The sequence below is a fragment of the Temnothorax nylanderi genome, unplaced genomic scaffold (assembly GCF_030848795.1).
Source record: "Temnothorax nylanderi isolate EJ_2023f unplaced genomic scaffold, tnyl_v1.0 TNYL_tig0256_pilon, whole genome shotgun sequence".
Lineage (NCBI taxonomy): Eukaryota > Metazoa > Arthropoda > Insecta > Hymenoptera > Formicidae > Temnothorax > Temnothorax nylanderi.
This window is the reverse complement of record NW_027249318.1, coordinates 177,421-189,898: the sequence shown is the minus strand read 5'-3', so window position 1 is coordinate 189,898 and position 12,478 is coordinate 177,421. Positions and strand designations below refer to the sequence as shown.

Sequence of the window (12,478 nt, the reverse complement as noted above, 5' to 3'; positions counted from 1 at the left end):
ACACACACACACACACACACACACAGTTAAATAACAAAATGTTATTTATCTCAAGGTATTGCATGGTTTAAATTTTATCCTTTAATATTTAACAGTGCACAGATTGACTCTGATCTTAAATTCCTCGCATTATAGGTTCTTCTCCATTTTATATACGGATCTTTTTTTCAGTAATAATATGATAAGCTGTAAATTCTCTCATGAGCTTTTATATAGCTTATAAACTTTATGCTACTTTTTTATAAGCTTTTAATACTGATATAATAAATTTTTATGTATGAGTATATACAATTTTACGTTTCATAAAAAAAATTTCAGATTTTACTTATTTAAAAGAATTACTACATAAAGTCTCGTTTTTATAAAGATATTTAAAAGTTCTTATAAAGATAATTATAAGTTGTGAAAAAAATGGAGTGTCATATTAAATTCTTATCAAGAAAAAATTGATGCTAAATTTATTAAGAAATCTATACGTTAAAGAAACTATAAAGATAATTTTAAAATTGCTTAAATAATGTGCATAATGTTATTTAAAAAATTAAAGATTTAAATTGAGGAAATAAAATAAGCATCTAATTATGGATATCTTGCTGAATTGCACGATAAAGGGATAAAATTCTCATAAAATTCTTCTCCTTTATGAAACCAGAGTGGAATCGTGGCTAATAATAGAATTTCCTTTTGGTTTAATGTTCTTTTTTTGGTTGGTTCTATCTACCTACGATCTCTTTCGGTGAAAAGGCCATTCTTTCATCGAGCTAAGTTACCATAATAGAAAAAAAACCTTTAAAGAGTAAACGACGTTCTCTCTATTAACGTATGGTGGCCGGGAATAACACGGGTTATGTGGGGAGGTACATTTCCCGGGTTTTTCCGACGTCGACTCCAACGTTTCTTCCAGACTTTTGGCGGTTCGCCAAAAATTTCATTGCTCGCGGAAGCACCGTTGGCCGGTGGCGCGGCTCCAAGGTATACCATGTTAGGTGGTTGCTCGATAATGTATCGTTTCCTCTTGAATGCGCAATAAAGTCCCGCCTCGCTTTAAATAGACAGCCGAGCCTTTCTTTCGAGAAGGGAAAAAAATTTTCCGTTCGATACATCAATCGGGTAGCAGGTAAGATAGAAAGAGAGAGAAGAGAGGGAGAGGGAGAGAGAAAGAGTGAGAACAGAGGGGGGAGAGAGAGAGGGGGGAAGAGGGAGAGGAAGAGAGAAATCTCGACGCTTCGTGCGTCGACGATGCTGGCCGGAAATCCCTTTCCTCCCTTCGTCGGAAAGCATCCGGTGGATGAACGAAGTTCTGATCGATTAGGACAAATTTTCGCTCGGGCAACACGATGCACATGTGAAACGCGCCGCATGTCGCCAAGTGAACCGTTCAGAATGCGGAGTGTAAGTCGAATAAATGTCACACGTGCCAGTAACTAACTTTGTACTTAACTATGCTTCTAGCTTACATGCTTTGTTTTGAACAATAGAATACTCTGTAATAGTCGAACAGTGAAATATCACTCAAAACGAGTGAAATGCAAAACGAAAAGTGAAAATTGAGCCTGTGCATTTCGAATAATTCGCCACTCTGAGAAAGAGAAAAATTCTATAAGTTGGAGTGAAATCGCATTCCATTTGAGTGAAAGGGCTCTCCTTTCGAGTGCAGGTCAGTGTATATAGGAGTGAATTATGTCACTCTACAATTTTGAGTGGAAAATTTCACTCTGTTAGAGTCATTTATCAGTCGATCTTTAGTAAATCGTGATTCACTATAGCTTTAGAGTGAGATTGTATCATTCCAGTAGAGTAGCCGCTCTAAAAATTTGAGTGACAAATTCACTCCTACCCCTTTTGAGTGCCTGCATCTACTCAAATTAGTGTGACAACCCTCTCTTTTAAAGTGACTATCGCAATCACTCTAATAGATTAGTGGCAAAACCACTCTCTAAGGTTTAGAGAGTAAAGATGGGCTGAAAAAGAAAATAATAGGTACTTGCAAAATGATGATACGAGTAATAAGAAAAAAGATTTGAGTAATAAGTAACAGGTATCACGTACACAAAATGCAAATTGAATAAAATAGACAAATAGATATACTTTTTATGTACAAGACGATAAACACAATGGCGAGGGAAAAACTGAGGAGCAGCGCAGCGGGAGCAATAAGAGATCTAATTCTGAGAAATTTTCATGGCGAAACTTCGAAATGCCGCAGATACCATTAATTCTTTTGCGTGCCGCCTTCGCTCGATCGTTGCTCCTGGGGAAACTAATCACGAGTTGTCTGCGTTCGCAGTGCAGTGGCGGGAAAGTTCTTGAGCGAGCAAGTCTCCGGCGCGGCGTTTAGCGTTAATCAGAAGTTTCACACGGAGCAAATCCCCGAGAGCGCGACGCGGACTAGAGGGTTGAAATACATGTCGTCTTTGAACTGACATGCGGAACACGTGTAAGATACCGATTACCCGTGATCGTCTCTCTCGGCAACCAAGGCAAATGGGGAGTAACCGGCAAGAAAGGTCATACATCACGATTTCGATGGACTTACACGTCACGGCGCAGGAAGAGCACGTCGGCGAACATTTCGCGAATCGCTGCTGAAGCGGTTAAGCTGGAGTCAAGTCGCCTATGCATGCTTTCTCGCATTTTGTTCGCATTTATGTCACTCGCGCGGCCACGAAAAAGAAGAATCGAGCCGAACAATTTCGCAGCATCGACATTTACGAAATAGGAAAAATGAAGCGGCAGAGAAGGAGCGTCTCGTACGTCATGGGATGTCAAGGAGGGAGGGGGGAAAGCATGCAGGACAATTTTGTTGCAATATTGATGCCCGAAGAAAATAGAATAAAAATCGTTCTCGGCACGCGTTTTAATTAATATATCCGATCTGCCAAGTCAGATAAATTATTCGCTATTGATATATGATACTTGCGAGTGAAGATATGGTTACTTTAAGAGATAAATGGACCTTTTTATACAAAATATATCTTATAAAATATCTTAAAGAAAACTGTCAACCTTAATATAGTTAACCGGCATAATAGTCTCAAGTTTTCTTTAAAAAAAGTAACTTAAATATTTTATATTATCATCTTTATGCTTTATTTTGCAAATTCTTTTCCGTAGAGAATATAATTTATACAAACTTTATATAAAATCTTGAATAAAGATTTATTGTAAAACAATACTTCGTCTAGTGTTTCTTCATCTAACTTCTAATTAATTTATTCTTCTTTCCCCCCGAAGAATCACAAGTTCACATGTATTTAGGAGAGCACGAGACATCCAGGCGACTACGAGACAGCCTCTCCATACGGTTACTAAATCTAAACGATCCACTAGAGTTTCAAGCACTGCCTGTTAATGTGCCGAGATGCTACTTGATACGCGAATACGTGTATCTACATGTTACGTAAAGAGCACCCATCAAGTTATCCACTTTTACGCTGACGACTACTGGAAAATGTAATTCTCAGTGCAAAATTTGCTGAGAGTGACGTTTTACACAGGATTATTGAAATCTACTCTGCACGATTACGCGTGTAAAAAAGAAATAGGTAAACTGAATTATCAAATCCATAACGATTCCCTCTTCGAAGGAAATGTCTTTTTCAACAAGAATATAAAACTAATTTCTTTCTGCAGATGTTTAGAGCATATAGAGGAGAGTCTCCTATAGAGTATGAGATAGCGGGATTTCTGCTAAACTGATAGGTCCCCCATCTGTTAATTCCATCATGAACTTATTGCCCTTGGGATAAAATCTATTTAGTGGAAAATTCATTGCATTTATTTATTACATTCATTGCATTAGTTTGCATTCATTAAATTCATTACATTTTTAAATTCTGCCCATCATAGACTTCCGGCAATCACACAAAATAAACTCGGTATCTAATAAGGAACTTTCCTTTATTAATTTTTTATAGAAATGAATTCCCTATAATTATTATATGTATAATGAGTGTACAGAAATAATATACGTCTTTATTTTTTCCTTTTTAATCTCTACTCTGTTTTATTCCTTTTTGATGAAAGTTAGCTTATCTTGTTACAGTTTCTATATCAACTGCAAGAGCTTGGTATGTTTTATCGTAAGTGTTTCTTGCATATCGTACAAGCAGCGGAACCTCCATTATTTCCCTGTTATCGACGCGAGTGAGAAATTCATTCTTGCAACTGCCCGTCGCAGCTACTCGACATTTAATTCGGCGCTGGTTTCTTTGTGCAGTTCAAAGCGACCAGGGATTGCATGATGAATATCAGGCTGTTTTTGCATTTATTTCTTCTTACGGCGAAGAAATAAAGCGCGCTGCAGCTTTCTTAAAGCGTATATAAGACCGCACAACGCGAGACACTGAGTTTTTCTTCCAGATATTAAAAACATCAGAAAATTTCGCGAGACAATCATCGCGTGAAAAGCTGAGAAAAGTCCCGCGGAGATTAATAACGGTGTCGAGATTGGAAAAAAGAAAAATACCTTTAAATAAAAATAAAAAATTATGACAGGTGTTAGTATAGATAAAATGGATATTTGTTATATTCTAGAATAGTAATTTCCTTTTTTTTTAGAGAAAGAGAGAGAAAGGAGGAGGAGGGAGAGAGAAAGAAATAATATAAAAGAACAAATACGAAAACTTATGAAAGAATGAGTAAAATAATATAATAATATATAACAAAACCATAAGTAGAATAAATTCATAACCTGTTGATCATAATAATAATAAAAATAACTAGCAGTGTTATCAATCAATATTTATATGTATATTGTATATATGTCGCAGGGATTTCGTGTAATTCGTTTTTTGTGCAAAATCTCTAAGAAAATCTACAAAAACTGGAATATTGTGAAATAAAAAAAAATTATTGATATAAATATAAATCTAATTTATAAATATAAATATAAACTTATTTACAATATCCCGGTTTTTTAATGGATTTTATAGGGATTTTGCAAAATAATGAATTGCACAAAATCCTTGCGACATATATATAATAAATTAATTTATCTTTTCAGATTATTTTAACTAGGTGTTTGCAATATGAAACAATATGTGCATATAGATAACGTGCAATGTTCCGAATATCGAAAATAGAGCTGATAAAGTTTGATAATAGACGTCGCGTAATATGGTTATATATGTATGCATGATTGATTAGAAACCGAAACGAAAGCCGGATTATTATTTCACTGCGGGAGTAACTCGTTAACCCGTAACTCCGCGTTTTTCGTTCTCGTTATATAGAGAAACGATGGCATCATTCATTTTCGTACGCACCAAAATTCAAAAACATAAAATATACGATGCAAAATTTAAATATCACGGTATTTGTCAGCTTTAACAAGAAATAAATACAAATAGTTTTACCGTTTGTAAAAATGAAGTTTTATATACATATTATAGATATATCATTTCAAGTTTTCTCCTTGCTTTAGAAGTTGTTTTTGAAGTCGATATATTTACTTTTAAAATATTATGTTACAAATGTAATACTTATATTAAATATTATTACATTATATTAAAGTTTCTTTAAAGTCTCGGACGTAAGCGCCTTTGCAGTTAAATCCAAAAATAAAAATTCTGTTAGAGACGAGAAAATCTCTAAACCTTTCATTGCCAATAAATTCAAAGACTATTGGTGCGTCGCCAAGAAGCATTAAATTAGGTTTATGAACGAGACGATTGTCATAATTTATCTTTATGTACGCAAAGAATGAAACTATATCGAGTGACAAAAAGTTGCAAGTTTCTGGAGAATTTCCAGAGATTCCGCTATAATAGTATTATACATATATTGCTTAAGATATGCAGCGGAAAATTTTATTGCATTACGTGTTTGCATTACGTGTTTGTATTATGCATCAAGAGACACGGTGGTGTCTCGTGCCAAGTGTACGCGTGAGCGAAAGAGCCGCGAGACCGGTATATCTTTCGCGCGACACAGCTAGTTGAGACTGCACGCGATTTATCGTATCGCTGTAACGGCTGAATTGATTGGATTCTGAGTAGGCTCGATAAAAAGCTGATGGAGAAAATATATAATAAAACTTTATTTTTGTCCTACTTGCGCTATGAGCGGAGATATTGCAGCGCAAAGCCAAAAATTCAGTGATTACATGGTTTGGTCGTCGCCCAAAAAAAATGTTTATTTGCACCATTTGGTGTTGAAAGTCACATTTAGTGTATGCGGCGCACTTCTCTCGTATTAATTGATAATCAGTTATGCAAAATGGCGGACAACAGTGTTAACGCATATACGAAACAGCGAATTATTATAAAGTTTTTTGTGAATGAAGGCGTGAAATCGACAAACATTTAGAGAAGACTTCAAGTACGATGATGAGACAATTATGATGAGCCGTGGTAAAGCATTTGAATGCAAACGATTTAAAGATGGCCGTACATCATACTGCCCATCGCACTACTCGCACATTATTGGAACTTTTGGCTGAAAGACATTGCCTCGTCCTCCTTACAGTCCGGACCTCGCTCCGGAGCGAGATTTTCATCTTTTCAAACCTTTAAAAAACTGTTTGGGAGACCAGCATTTCAGAACTGACGACGAGGTAAAACACGTTGTTCGATCCTGGCTCCGGCGTACAGACAAATCTTTTTATGCTACTGGTATCCACGCATTAATGAAACGCTGGGGCATAAGTGCATAAATGTAGCAGGGGACTCGGGGACTGTATCAAAAAATAAATGTAGTTTTTATACTTCTATAAATGCATTCTGTTATTTCGTACTCTTAAAAGTTTCGGTTTGACTTGAACGATTCTCGTAAAAAACTTGTCACTGCTAGACCAAGTGTGGTGGGCACTTTTGCATGTAGCAAATATATATTTTATTCACTTTAGTTTAAAACAAGTTTTCAAATGGTTTTAATTTCAACAAATTATAACGATTTTACACTTTTATTATTGTTTTACGTTGTAGAAATTTGACATAAACAAATAAAAATAAATTTTTTAGTGTAAATTTGATTACAACTATATTTTTAAATTAATACTATAATACGAGATTCTATACAGAGCTGGCTGTTTTATTTACATCTAGATAAAAAAATGTATTTTGAAATACACATGGTATGAAACGAATGGATAATAAAAGAAGCAATATTTAATTGCAATAATTCTGCAGTAAGTTACGAGTGTAATGTACTATATTTGTTAGGTAAATACTAACTCGAATACGAAACTCGATCTAATACCTAAAGCTTTGGGCTTGTAAAGGGAAATTTTTTTTTACTAGACTAATGAACTTGATAGATAATAATGGATGTTTTTGACGCGTGATATTATGTTGATTACGTAATTTTTTTTTCCTCTACGTTTCCTCTTTTGTCACTTATAGTTAAAGCAACTGAATCGAGCAGTCCGCTTGTTCCAGTAAAAATACGTCACGCGAAAAGGTCCGATCGCAGTCGCACACAGTTGGGACGAACCGTTATGTTTAGTTTTCGACTCTTCGAGGCACGGTTTCTCTCACGTTTTGCTTACTTTCCAATATTTGCTCGACATTGCAAGCCATTCGGTATCGTCGGGAACTTGGTCACCGCGCGCGCGGCAACCATTTTCAACATTGCGAGAAACTTTCGAATAACATTCTATGTTAGGATACATCTTACGATCAAATAGATCGGAAAGGAAAACCGAGGACTTTCCGAGGAAAAAAAATTGAAACACGAAGTGCATTCCGACGGACACGGAAGAGAAACATCATATTTCTGCAAAATTTTCCTTAGCTGTATGATGATTCGTTATAGTCTCGATATAAGTGAGTAATAATAAATAATATTTATTTATAATACATTTTAAAAATACTTTTAATGTATTTATAATACTTTTACGAGTATAATATTTAATTACTGGCATGATATAAAACACTTTTACAGCAGGAGCTTGTTTTCAACTTTTTTTTCACGACTGCAGAAAAAGGAATTATGATAAAATAGGATTTTAGCTAGATTTTTCTAAATTGCACACATTAAGGATTTAACAAAATTTTTTTATTCCTGATATACATGTATAGTATGACTGACATCAGTCTACTCAATGGCTCAATTAACCGAATATATAAAATAGCGTACCGACGATAAAAGAATTAAAGAAGTGTGGTGTGGTGTGTTGAGAAATGCAATATAATGAAAGAACGCTTTTCTGTAATGAAGTACTGTGATAGAAATGCAAGAATACCTACTGTGACATTTCTTAATGAAATTTCTGTATAACGTCGCGAATCGTAATAATTGCGTTCGTCATCATTGTCGCTTAATAATTGATTAAAATAGATTTTCAGTTTGCGTGTGTTAAGCGCCGCAACGACGTGACGGTGTAATTATAATCAAAATTTGCAATTGCGCGCTGCTTTAGGTCACAGTTGTCTCCATAATGAATGATTTTCCAGCGGGATTTGAACGATAGCTTATAAGGGATTGCGAATGAAATGCGATGCACGTGCGTGTGCGCGAATATACCATGGCACGCATTCGCGTCGCTATTACCGTATGAATGATTAACAATGTGGTTTTTCGTTGATGTCGTCGTCCGACGATTAATTTTACATTCGTTTATTTTATTCCATCGCTTTGGTAATCATTAATTGGAAGAGGGTCACTAAAATGGATTTTAGTAAAAGATTAACGATATTTACTTAACAATAAAAATAAAACACATACGCTTGATAATACCAAAGCTAAATTATGAATTACACGGCCAATTTTCGAGTAAAAGCAAAAATAGATGTTGGTTTAAATATAAAATTTATTAAATAAAAATAACAATCGTTTACGTTCCAACTTATACTTAGTCTTCGTTCTGAGTCAAATCGATAAAATTACATTAAGAGGAATAAGGAAAAATTACGTAGAAATATAAAATTAAAGTCATAAAAATATAATTAAATTAATTTGTCAAACGCATTATGTCGAAACAGAGATTGAGAAACAATGGCTGATGGTCAGTCTTAAATATAGAAGTCAAATGTTAACGGTGATTAACAGTGTGGTTACAAAAAAAATTATAAGTCACAATCAATAAAAAGTTATAAAAATTTTCGTCGTTGGTAAAAGCGCGAAATTGAAGTTCCATGTTTAAAATAAGTCCAATGTGATGTGTAAACCGACCCATTGGTCACTATATGAAATACAAAAAAACAAAATGACTAACCAGAGGCAAAATATAAATAAAATGAATGAAAGATTGAAACTTACATAAGTGGTCAATGTGATAAAAAAAGATTCTAACAATCAGCTAAAGGCCTCTCATCTGTATGATGTTGTGTGTGAAACTGACGCAAAACGTAGAGTGATTATTATTATGTCCAGGAAAATAATATAAACAAAATGTTTTTGGATCTCATGTTTTTGTTTTGACTGTATTAAAAAGCTTCCCTGAAAATATCGAGATAAAAATCGATATTTACTTAAATATAGCCTGGCAACAAACGTACTACACATTCCAAACGATCGAACCGTTTAATTCAGTAAATGCGTAATTTTATTTAAAAATATTACAAAATTGCTCGCATCGCGCAGAAAATAATTAATCATGCATTAATCACTTGGAGTTTATAGAAGGAATTTTATAAAACCATGTGTATTTAAAAAAATGTATATAAATATAGTAACGGTCATATACTTTTATTGTTAACATTATCAAATTTTTTATGAAAAGCTGTTTTAAAATGATGCGTTTTACTTATAACTTTCAGGAAGAAAAAAAACTATTGATGAAAACGTAAAAAAACAAATCATAGCCATTATTATCACCACGATTTTAACGTCGATTCTAACGCACTGACTTTAATAGATTATTTAGCTACGACGACGTCCGTGTGCTCCTCTTTTCAATCAAATTGTATAGCCAGAATTTTGAATTACCAGCGCGAGCGAATTGGTCGTACGCTCGCCTTCGTTCAACTTCTGTCTATAGCCTTAAAAGCTAGTATCGACTTTATAGAACGCGGGATTAATCGCCGTCCTCTTATCTCGTCCGCTCGGTTACGCCCCGATTCGCTTTTAACTGTCGTCGTTGAAATGCACGGCCGTTTTCAAAAATCCAACGCTTCAGTCTCTGAACACGCAGATCCGAGTGTTAGATTTTTATCTCAAAGTTTCATTCGACAATTTTATTTTGAGAAACATCATTCTGGAAAAACAGAAATCTGTTTAATCTGGTAATGATTATATATGGAAAGAGAATAATATTAAATCGCGTTGGAATGGTAGAATGTCCCTTTTTCGTTGGATCGTAAAAGTTCCTACACGTAGCGCAGGATTCTAAAATCCTTTTTACCTTTTGTTTCGACACCCGTCCGTTCGCACAGTTGTTTTCCCACGTTGATTATGCAAAAGTTGAATAAAGCTCGTTGCCGTAATGCGACGTTTCGTCGTCACCATGATATTTAATTATAGCCGTAATTAGCTTAGAACATATACAAACGCGACGAACGCATGTGCGTTCGAGCGGCCCGTTCCTAATTACGGCTGCCGACTTCCTAATTCAATATTGTTTCTACCGATATCGCATTAGATCTTAGGATAATCGGAAATTACACGTCCCACGTTATCCGCCAATATTACGTCATTATGTACCAGATTTTGACATAGGAATTTGGGGCAAATTTCGCTGCTCGACTGCGTTGTGGCTGCTCAAATATGCATGATCGAGGTTAAATCGATCATAAAATGTGATATTAATTGTTTCAAAAATAAGTTTAAATTAATATTCTTTATACATTCTTTATATATTATTACATCAATTAAAGAAATTGCCATTTAAGGACCGGGCTGGATCTTGGTAGCTTAATATAATAATATTCTATAAATTTTGTATACTTTTTTTTAACTCAGTAACTGCGCGCCGATTTTTTGTCGGTTTTTAAAACACAGCTTTTTGTTGAAACAGTAAATCCACATATTTAAATCGATACTCGATTTAACTTTATGACGCTAATAAACATTCTTCTTAAATTACTGTAAAGAATTTATTGCGAAAAATATTTATCCCAGCCAGAGTTTAAACCTGAATTTCCCTACATTCCTTTACCAATTCGACCATTGAGGTATTGGTGATATTTATCGCAATAACCGGTTAATAGTAGGAAAAACATCTTTTTACAGGCGACGTATATAAACAATATTAGCAATTATTAGCATCAAAAAGGAAAATCGATTATCGATTTGAATGTGTGGATTTACTGACAACAAAGAGCTGTGCTTTAAAGACCGACAAAAAATCAGTTTACTGAATTTAGAAAAAATATACATTGTGCCGTTCTTTATATGTTTCATTTTTAATCATTTGAGCCTTTCAAGATTAAAATATACAAAATTCGTAGAATATTATTATTAGACCACCAAGATCCAGCACGGACCTTAAATGGCAATATCTCTAATTGTATACTACATCGGTCTTGTTTTACTTATTATTGTTTAATATTCCTTACTTCATGTCCACAATTTCCTTGCTTTTGTGAAACACAGTTTTTTTATGTACCGTCAAACGCAGTTTGCATTTTTAATAAAAGATTGCATTTTTTAATTTAAATATATATATATTAAAAATACGTTTTTACGTTAAAATTATACACGTTTCAATATTTATATTTTCTCAATTTTTGCGTCGGATAGGGGAGACCGGGGCTAGAAGTCACACGGGTAAGTTGTCACAAAGCTTATATCTCACTTAATACATTGAGTGGAATATTCTTCTTTATAGTGTAGGTTGCTCCTATCGTGTTAGTCGGGTGTACGAAATAGCTCGTTTCAAAAACATCGCATGTGATAATTACAAGCATTTTTTTAAAATTGGAGGTCGTGAGTAAATTTTTCTTGCCTCTATTTTTATTGTTCCGTTGGTTTTTAGAATTACTAGTCGTAATTTCTTTTTGGTCATAAGAAATATTATAGTTTTAGATAATTTTTCCTGTATTTAGTTAACCGTTATTGCAACATAGTTTATAAATATAATCTTCTTTGTTCAAAATGACCATTCAGGGTAAGTTGTCTCAAATGAGATGGGATTCAAAGTTTATGAGAATTATTATTCTTTTATTTACTCAAAGTTTATGAAAGTATTACAAAGTTTATTGAGAATTATTATTCTTTCATTTAGTCTAAGTTTATGAGAATTATATTACAAAGTTTATGAAAATTATTAATTTTTCGTTTAATTCACGCTTGAATATATTATTAAGTTAAATTTACCAAAAACTAGCACTAACTTTAATAAAATATTAAAACAGGAACTATTTGTCGTATGTTTCCTCTACATGAAAGATACATGACAATCAATCCAAAGTCATGTGACAACCAACCCTGGGTATGGGGTAAGTCGTCACATTTTCACGATCTTGCTTAGAATTAAATAACTTTTTTGTGTATAAATATATATGTCTAATATTTTTTTTCTTATACCTAAAGGATGTAGTTACATTATAAAGTACTATACAATATTATAAAATATTGCTAACATTTTTTTAAAAAT

The 12,478-nt window shown here is 33.8% G+C and overlaps 1 protein-coding gene across 4 annotated transcripts in view; it reads right to left on the bottom strand.

The window, feature by feature from the left end:
- The window catches only part of LOC139780011 (metabotropic glutamate receptor 8), a 179,021-nt gene that overhangs the window by 40,820 nt on the left and 125,723 nt on the right, over nucleotides 1-12,478 (bottom strand). The window lies entirely within an intron of this gene.